A 9,725-nucleotide genomic window follows, 5' to 3' on the forward strand; every position below is an offset into this window, starting at 1 on the left:
GCTGTATATGCCTCGTGATTGGGTCTGCTCAAATCTACAAGGAAATAGAAAATAAAATCCACGTATCCTGCTTTTGTTTTTGTTTTTGTTGAATAAGTGGTAACTTCTGTAATGGAAAATTGTCTTGCCTCATGTGATAGCAGGCAGACTCTGGACTTCGAAGTGAAGTTGTTCATGCTCAGATGTGCTTCTAATTGCGTAAAACTAGTGAAATAGTTGTGGATTTCTGAATAAGAATGATACCGTTGATCTTATATATGATTTTATATGGTTTATTACTTTTTAATAGGTTTAGTTTTAATCATTTTAAGAGACTTTTAATAATAGACAAAATTTATTTAGAAGTCATACTTTTTACAAACCTAGCATATCAGTTGATGTGGAAACTTTCTATGTCAACTATTCTAAAAAATGTTTGGTGGCTTATTTTTATAAAGAGTTTTTGTAATGTCCGTCCTTGTGGTGGGACTTTAGAAAATAATTTTAAAAAAGGAGAAAGAAATTACTGACCCTTTTAAAACTTTTCTCTTTCTTTCACAAGATTTGAAAGGTTCTAAGTTTAAAATAAAATATACTCTATAGATTAAAAGAGAGCTTGTAGCAGAAATTTTTAAATTAAAATACAAGTCCTTTTACAAAATTACCTTTTCATACGTTACATAAAAACCCGCCTAGGCTTTATAAGTCACTCTCCCCTTGGGCCATGTCTATTATGACACTTCTTCCTCACCTTTTTCCTAGGAGGAGGATCAAGGGACATATATAAAAACTGAAGTGAATCAAATATTCAGTAAGTATTATTACTTCATATAGTCAAAATATACTAACACAAGTTTTAATTGATGCATTCATATTCATCTACATACTTTACATATGCATTCATTTTATTTGAAAATATTTCAAGGTGAGGTTTTTCTTTAAAAGTGTTTTTCTTTCTCATAAAACGTTCACACACCCGTACATTCATTCATTCTTTTTACTTTTTCTCTGGCCGATACACATTGTTATGCACCATGTGTTAGGGTTAGCAGTCTTTTGGACTCGGATTCAACCCATGGTTACATGTTGGGAATCCCTTTCAGTTAGAGGATAACACTGGGGGTACTACCAATATTACTTACCTATCATTGCAATCTATCATGTCCTTTGGTACCATAATTTATTCAGTCATGGCCATTACATATTTTCATACATTAAAACATTCATTTCCTTTCATTCATTCATTCATTCAGTCCTTTCAATCATTTCCTTTTCATTCCTTTACGCCATCAATCCATTAATTCATAAACATCATTTAAAAGCATAAGCTTAAGTATCACCATTTAAAACATTCTTTAAAAGCATACACATAAGCATCATTGTAAACATCAATTCATGGCATCATTTAAAATCATTTCATAGCCTTGTTTAAATATCATTTCATAACATCATTTCATAACCTCATTTAAAATACTCTTTCATCGCGTCATTTTAAACATTATTTAAAAGCATCAAGCATAAACATCAAAATTTCATGAAATGACACCTAATAGCAGCACTCAATTCACGAAATGATGCCCCGACAGTGACATTTGATTCACGAAACGACATCCTGATGGTCAGACTCGATTCAGGAAAAGACATCATGATAATTAATCCTGATTTGCGAAACGTCGGCGTGGTTTTAAGTCCCATCACACCACATGTGATGAGACTTCGCGGGGTAACTGGAGAGTATTAAACATCTATGAAGGCCCGAATCAACATGGGCCGTCAAATAGGCTCTTGGGCCATTGCGTTTGTAAGAGTATGGATGAGTCTCAGAGGCCCAATTCATGGGTCCAGTCCATCTCTCATACCGACAGGTAGGGGTGTAACCAGCCTAATCTAGTTCGGTTTTGGACAAAATTTAGGACCGAACAGATATGTACCAATTTTACATTTTTAGAAACCGATTACACACTGGTTGCTCCCCTAAACCGATACATCCGGTTTTACCAATTCTGGCCCAGTTCTGTCTAGTTTTCCTGTTTTAATATACTAAGTATATTAGTATTACTAATGTATTTATTAAAATAAATATATTGAGAATTTATTAGGCAATAAAATGTATTTAATATATATATTTATATTTAAAACATATGATCAAATAAATATTCATGTATAAGATTAAAATGTTATGTTATAAATTATAATATATTATTTCATGCATAATAATATATATATAAAATATATTATTTATATAATATTAAAAATTAATCAAATATATATAATATGTGAACCGGTCCGGTCTGATCCGGTGTTGAAAAATGTAAAACTGATTCCAGACCAGATTTAACCAGTTTTTAAAATGAAAGAACTCATTCTAGAACGAACCAACTGGTCCGGTCCAGTTCAGGCCGGTTTTCTGATTTTTCAATTTATTTTTACACCTCTACCGACAAGGAACGATTTGAAAGCTACATTGGATAAGGACGGTTACCATTTGATTTAAACATCAAATCTGTCTCTTATCGCAGGATTGAATTTTGAATAGCAGATAAGCCCATTATCTCATTAGCAACACACTGATTACAAGCTTTATATATACGAAAGGCCCAAGTATGTAGAGGTATCTACTTCATTGGTATTGAAAAGAGTTTTCATTTTGTGATTACTAACTTAGACATCGGAGGCATTCCCACGAACCCCCTAGCCATCTTGCTCTTTAGTTGCAGGTGGTCGTACGTCAGTGGCCATGAAACATGTCCATAACAGGAATGAACAAAGTAAAGTTTCTGATCCTAATAAAGTGCAGCTAGGAAGGCCAAGGGCCACGCCAGGTGACAAGGGTATTCAGATTGGAAATGCAAAGTGTTTAAACTATTTTTGTTGAATGGAATCTCCCATATATAGTTGATGGAATTACAACAAGCACATCTTTACTGTATTGTATTATATACAAAAGACAAGTATCCCAAGAATCGTGGTAATCATTAACCCTCTATTGTATATTGTTGACAACTCAATTCTCTGTGCATAATGCAATTTTTTTGCATGGTGGTCTTGTTGAGTTTGTGCACACTACTCAACCGCCAGCTTTGCCCACACTCAATTTTCTCATCATGTGACATGTCTGCAAACTAAAGAAAGCCATATTTTATAGGCTTAAACAAACTCATCTTGCTTGTTGCTTATGGCTAGTTGTGATTTCTTTATTCATAGATATTTTTCAACCAGAGATTTTGAATCTCGATAGACCAAAAACATGGAGTATTCTATTGCCAGATTGATTTGGGAATCATAATTTTAGTACTCTTAAAAGAGAGAGGGATATATTGTAGAGATAAATGAATTACACAAAAACAATTCTACAAACAGATGTAGCTTAATGTAATTCATCAAATTATAAAATTACTTTTATCGTAAAATAGAACTAACAGATCAGATGAAACCACGTCAAATGTACAAGAAGAGTAATATTTTACAAATGTACGTATTTGCTTAAAAAATTTAAAAATGCAAACACAAAAGAGTAGAGAAGAAATCTAGATGGTAAGCTTTTTCTTTTTGTATTTTCAAAAGTCCTTTTAATTGAAATATATGTTTTTGTGTTTTTAATAAATCAGAATATATGTTTTTGTATTTTTAATAAATCAGAATATATGTTTTTGTATTTTTAATAAATCAGGTAGTGGTGCTAGCTATATATTTATCTCAAATTCTCCGGGGTTTGATCTCATCATGTTATGAAAGAAGATTGATCATTAAGATTAAGTTTTATAAGTTTTTGTGAAAATTACGATATGATAGTTTTGGATAGAGAAAGTACTGTATGATAAATATTTAAATATATATATATTGAGGATAAAATTAATATTAATTAAAAAAAAAAAAAAAAAAAACTTTGTGATTTGTCTAGCCTCGTGGGTGGCCCAGAAGTAAGCTCTTTTAAATTTTACGTTTTATGTTTAAACAGGTGATTTAGTTGTGTTTTCTCTAGGTACCTCACCAAAAATATTCATAAACGAACCTGGCATTCTAAAAGGGAGAACCACATGCACATCCTTGGACTTTGGGAAACCATTGGAACAGCAAAAAGAGTTTGGTCCTTTGCTTGGTCAGGGCATTATCTCTTCAAATGGGGCTATGTGGGCCAGGAAGAGCAAAATCCTTGCTCCTGAGTTTTACATGGAGAAGGTCAAGGTATGATTATTTTAGCAAATATTAAATAATATTGGTTGCCTCCCGAATTAGTAGGTAATTGATACAAGAAAGTACTTAGATGATCTACAAAAAATATTAGAAAGTTTATAAACAATCATGTTAATTTGTAAACTTACTTTTGTTTGTAAATCTAGCAATTTTCAACTGAGATACACACAAGTAGATTATGATCTTATACGCACAGGTAGATTGTGATCTTAAACCCATGTAGGGAATGATAAACTTAATTAATGAGTCGACCACCCCACTGCTAAACTCATGGAAGAGTAGGATTGAGACTGAGGGTGGAACCGCAGACATACACATCGACGATTACCTTAGAAGTTTCTCTGGTGATGTGATCTCAAGGGCCTGTTTTGGCAGCAACTATGCGCAAGGGGAAAAGATTTTCCTAAAACTAAGAGCTGTAATGGGGGTCATGTCCATGACGGGTTTGTCCACTGGGATACCTGGCTTAAGGTGTCAGCACGGTTCTCCAATTTACTAAAGACAAATGATGATATTTCTAAAATTATATCATTGCTTACAGAACCCGGCCATTTAAAGCAATAGCTTGGATATATCCACTTTACATGTTACTGGTACCTTCCTACGAGAACCAATAGGGAAGGATGGAGGTTACAAAAGGAAGCCCGCAGTTTGATACTAGAGGTAGTAAAGGAGAGACAGAAAGCCTCTGATCATGAGAATGATTTCCTGCATACGGTTCTTGAGGGAGCTAAGAACAGTGACCTAAGCCAGGAGGCTACCGAACGTTTCAGTGTTGACAACTGCAAGAACATATACTTGGCTGGATACGAGACCACTGCAATTTCTGCCACACGGTGCCTCATGCTCTTAGCTTCAAATCAAGAATGGCAAGACCTTGTTGGTGCTGAGGTTCTCGACATCTGCCAAGGTAGTACACTCAATGCTGATATGCTTCGCAAGATGAAACAGGTAATCATACAAATTTGAATTAACATAACATCCTATCATATAAAATAAGTACCACGCATATGTATTTTGAGATTACTAATAAATGCTCTGTGTGCAAACCGTATCTGAATCCATCAACACAACGAACAGAGTGCATTTCTGAGCACACAATTCAATTTGGATATATATGCAGCTAACGATAGTGATACATGAATCGTTACGTCTTTATCCACTTGCCCCCGTGGTGCTTAGGAAGGCCTTGAATGACATGAAATTCGGGAACATTAATATCCCCAAGGGTGTCAACATTTGGATAGTGTCGTTGACATCGCATACTGATCCAGAAATATGGGGATCTCATGCCTTAAAGTTCAACCCAGCTAGGTTTGTAAATGGAATTAAGGGTGCTTGCAGTCATCCGCACATGTACATGCCATTTGGATTTGGGCCCCACGCGCGTATGTGTTGGGCAGCACTTGGCCATTGTCGAACTCAAGATAGTGATAGCACTACTTCTCTCCAACTTCTCCTTTTCCCTCTTCCCAGAGTACAGCCATGCACCTGCTATTAGAATGCTCATAGAACCTAAAAATGGAGTAGATCTCTTGGTAAGAAGTTGTAAGCTATATATTATATGTCTCGTGATTGGGTTGGTTCGATATCTACAAGGAAATAGAAAAAAAAATTCGCGTACCCTGCCTTTGTTTTTGTTTCTGTGTAATATGTAGTAACTTATGTCATGTAAAATTATCTTGATCGCCTCATGTTACAGCGAAGTTGTTCATTCTTACAATTTGTTCCGCAAAACTTGTGAAATACTTGGGGATTTTTTAATAAGAATGATGTTATATCTGTTGTTCATTCTCCCGACTGTTAGGAGGTTGTGGTACGGGACATACAATTACAACTGAAGTAGAAATGAGAAAGAATAAAAGAAATAATAAGGAACTCCAATTGTAGAAGAATTTCACTTATAGCAAAAGGATTACAAGAATTTCTCTCTTGAATAAGGAGAGCACAATTGACAATACTCTCTCTTATAAAAGGAGAAAACTCACTCTTTCTTATAAAAGGAGAGACAATATATAGGAGAAACCTCACTATTTTTCTCTCTAAAACTCTCTCTCTTTCTCTAAATTTTTCTTTCAAAATGGGATAGGTTTCTAAAAGCAAAAACATGTATTTATAGGAGTTAAAGGAGGTGGAAGATGGCGGAAGCAAATGTGAACGCAAGCTTGATGTAGGTTGTCAACTAACCACCATTTTTTACCCATAAAGGTGGCGGTGGAAGATAGCGGAAGCAAGTGGAAGATGGCGGCAGCAAGTGGAAGATGGCGGAAGCAAGTGTGAATACAAGCTCAACTAGCCACCATTTTTGACCCATAAAAGTCCATAAAAGTGGCTTTACCGCTACATATCTCCCACTTAAAGTCACTTTTGTAATCCTTCTATCTTTTCTACACTTTCCATCTCTATGCCGCTTACATATCTGCTAGGCCTAAGGAGAATCGACACCATATAAACTTGTCATTATTAATTGGCTTTGTTAATATATCTGCTAGGTTGTCTTTTGTATGGATTTTTTGTATATCCACACTTCCTTCTTCCACCTTCTCACGAACGAAGTGATACTGAACTCGTATGTGCTTTGTCCTTGAATGAAATGCTGGATTCTTTGCCAAATGCAAAGCGCTCTGACTATTACAAAATAAATCAGCCTTCTCTTGTACGTGTCCGAGCTCTTCCAGTAGCATTTGCAACCATATTGCCTCTTTGCTAGCTTGTGTAGCTGCGACATATTCTGTCTCCGTTGTAGAAGTAGCCACGATAGACTGCAATTTTGAAACCCAGCTTACAGCTCCTCCAGCAAGAGTAAACACATAACCTGAGGTGGACTTGCTCTTGTCAAGATCACCTGCATAATCTGAATCAACATAGCCTCTGACAGTAAAGTTTGATCCTTCATAACATAATGCGACATTTGAGGTACCCTTGACATATCTCAGGATCCTCTTTACAGCACTCCAATGCTCTTTACCAAGATTCGCCATGTATCGACTAACCACTCCCACTGATTGTGCAATGTCTGGTCTTGTACAAACCATAGCGAACATTAAGCTACCCACTGCTGATGCATACGGTACTCGAGACATTTCCATCCTCTCTGCTTCATTACTAGGACTCATACTTGAGGATAACTTGAAATTAATAGGAAGAGGGGTAGAAATCGGCTTACAATCTTGCATGTTGAAGCGTCGCAAGATTTTCTTCAAATAATTTTTCTGAGAAAGCCATATCTTCCTATTATTTCTGTCTCGGTAAATTTGCATCCCTAGAATCTTGTTTGCTGGTCCCAAGTCCTTCATTTCAAACTCCCTAGCCAACTGTGCCTTTAAGTCTGTAATACGATCTTTGTTGGGGCCTGCTACCAACATGTCGTCAACATACAACAACAGAATAATGAAATTACCATCACCAAATCTCTTGTAGTAAACACAAGGATCTGAACTATGTCTGTTGTATCCAAGGCTCATGATAAAGGAATCAAATCTCTTATACCAACATCTCGGCGCCTGTTTGAGACCGTATAGAGATTTGTTCAACCTGCAAACCAAGTTCTCTTTTTTTTTTTCTTCAAAACCTTCTGGTCGGAGCATGTAAATTTCTTCTTCAATTTCTCCATGAAGAAATGCAGTTTTCACGTCCAGTTGTTCTAAGTACAAGTCAAATGTAGCACACATCGCAAGGACTGCTCGAACCGTTGAGAGTCGAACAACAGGAGAGAATATTTCGTTGAAGTCTATGCCTTCTTTCTGAGCGAATCCTTTCACCACCAATCTAGCACGATACCGCTCCACTTGATCATTGCCATTTCGTTTGATCTTGTAAACCCATTTGTTTCCGATGGCCTTCCTTCCTTGTGGTAGTGGTACAAGATCCCATGTTTTGTTTTTATGGAGAGCTTCAATTTCTTCTTGCATTGCAGCCATCCACAGAGAAGCTTCTTGACTATTTGTAGCCTCATGGAAATTTGACGGTTCTCCATCTTCTGTTAGTAGACAGTATGCGACATTTCCCTCCATGATGTACTCTGAGTGCCAAGCTGGTTTTCTTCTCTCCTGAGTTGACCGTCGAACTTGTAGAATTGCACACTCAGCTTGTTCTTGTTCTTCGTGCTCTGATATTGCTTCAGAAGAATCTGGAACTTCTAATTCTTGTCTTTCTTCAACTTGAAATGTAGTAGTCTCTGGTTTCTCTTTTGAAGCGCTATCATTTTCTTTTTCTTGTACCTTATCTTCTACAAATACAACATCCCTGCTGATCAGCACCTTGCGGGCAGTGGGATCTCACAGGCGATACCCCTTGACTCCATCAGCATACCCTAAGAAAATACATTTTCTAGATTTTGGATCTAGCTTTGATGTTTCTTGGGCGTTGTACATAACATAAACAGGACTTCCAAATGTATGTAAGTGAGAATAATCAGCTGGCTTATCAGTCCACATCTCCATCGGCATTTTCAGATCAATTGCGGTTGATGGTGACCGATTGATCACATAACAGGCAGTCTTGACTGCTTCTGCCCAAAATGACTTGGCCATTCCCACAGTTCTCAACATCGCTCTTGTTTGTTCTAACAAGGTTCTGTTCATCCACTCTGCTATTCCATTTTGTTGTGGAGTGTATGCCACCGTGAGCTGCCTTTTGATACCTTCTTGTTGACAGAAGCTATCAAATTCACTACCAGTATATTCTCCTCCATTGTCTGTCCTTAAACACTTGATCTTCTTTTCAGATTCAAGCTCAACCCGCGCTTTGAATATTTTGAAAACTGGAAATACATCTGCTTTAGTTTTTATTGGATACACCCAACATCTCCTGGAGTAATCGTCAATAAATGACACAAAGTATTTTGCTCCTCCTAGGGACAAAACTGGTGCTTGCCAAACATCAGAATGGATTAGTTCTAAGATAGCTTTACTTCTAGCAGAGAAACTATTGAATTTTAATCTGTGCTGCTTACTAGTAACACAATACTCACAAAAGGGTAATGAAACCTTTTTGAGCCCTGGAAGAAGCTTTTGTTCAGCAAGAATCTTCAAACCTCATTCCGACATGTGGCCAAGCTTACGATGCCACATCATTGTTAATTCTTCTGCCGAACTTGCCAGCGCAGTGGATGCTTCTCCTTCTTGTTGTGTTTCTCCTTTAAGCATGTACAAATTTGCAGCTATCTTTTCCGCTTTCATCATTACAAGCGCGCCTTTAACTATTTTCATGATCTCATCTTGAATATGGGTTTTACACCCATTATTATCTAATTGTCCTAAAGACAATAGATTTTTCTTCAGGCCTTTCACATGTCGTACCTCCTGAATGGTGCGAACTGTACCGTCACACATCTTCAATTTGATGGTACCAATACCAGCAATCTCCAAGACATGATCGTCTCCCATGAACACAGATCCTCCTGAGATAGGTTCATATTGATGGAACCATTCTCTCCGGGGAGTCATACGCCATGTTGCTCCTGAGTCAATAAGCCAGACATCAGCGAATCTTCTTCTACCTTCAGTAACTGTTGTTGCCTCACTGTATAAAATTTCACCATCATCTGAGGT

General features: G+C 36.8%; 1 pseudogene; it reads left to right on the forward strand.

The window, feature by feature from the left end:
• Positions 1–4,399: 4,399 nt before the first annotated feature.
• On the forward strand, positions 4,400–6,019 carry LOC122293515 (annotated as a pseudogene).
• The last annotated feature ends 3,706 nt before the right edge of the window (positions 6,020–9,725 follow it).

This window comes from Carya illinoinensis, chromosome 14, assembly GCF_018687715.1.
Source record: "Carya illinoinensis cultivar Pawnee chromosome 14, C.illinoinensisPawnee_v1, whole genome shotgun sequence".
NCBI lineage: Eukaryota > Viridiplantae > Streptophyta > Magnoliopsida > Fagales > Juglandaceae > Carya > Carya illinoinensis.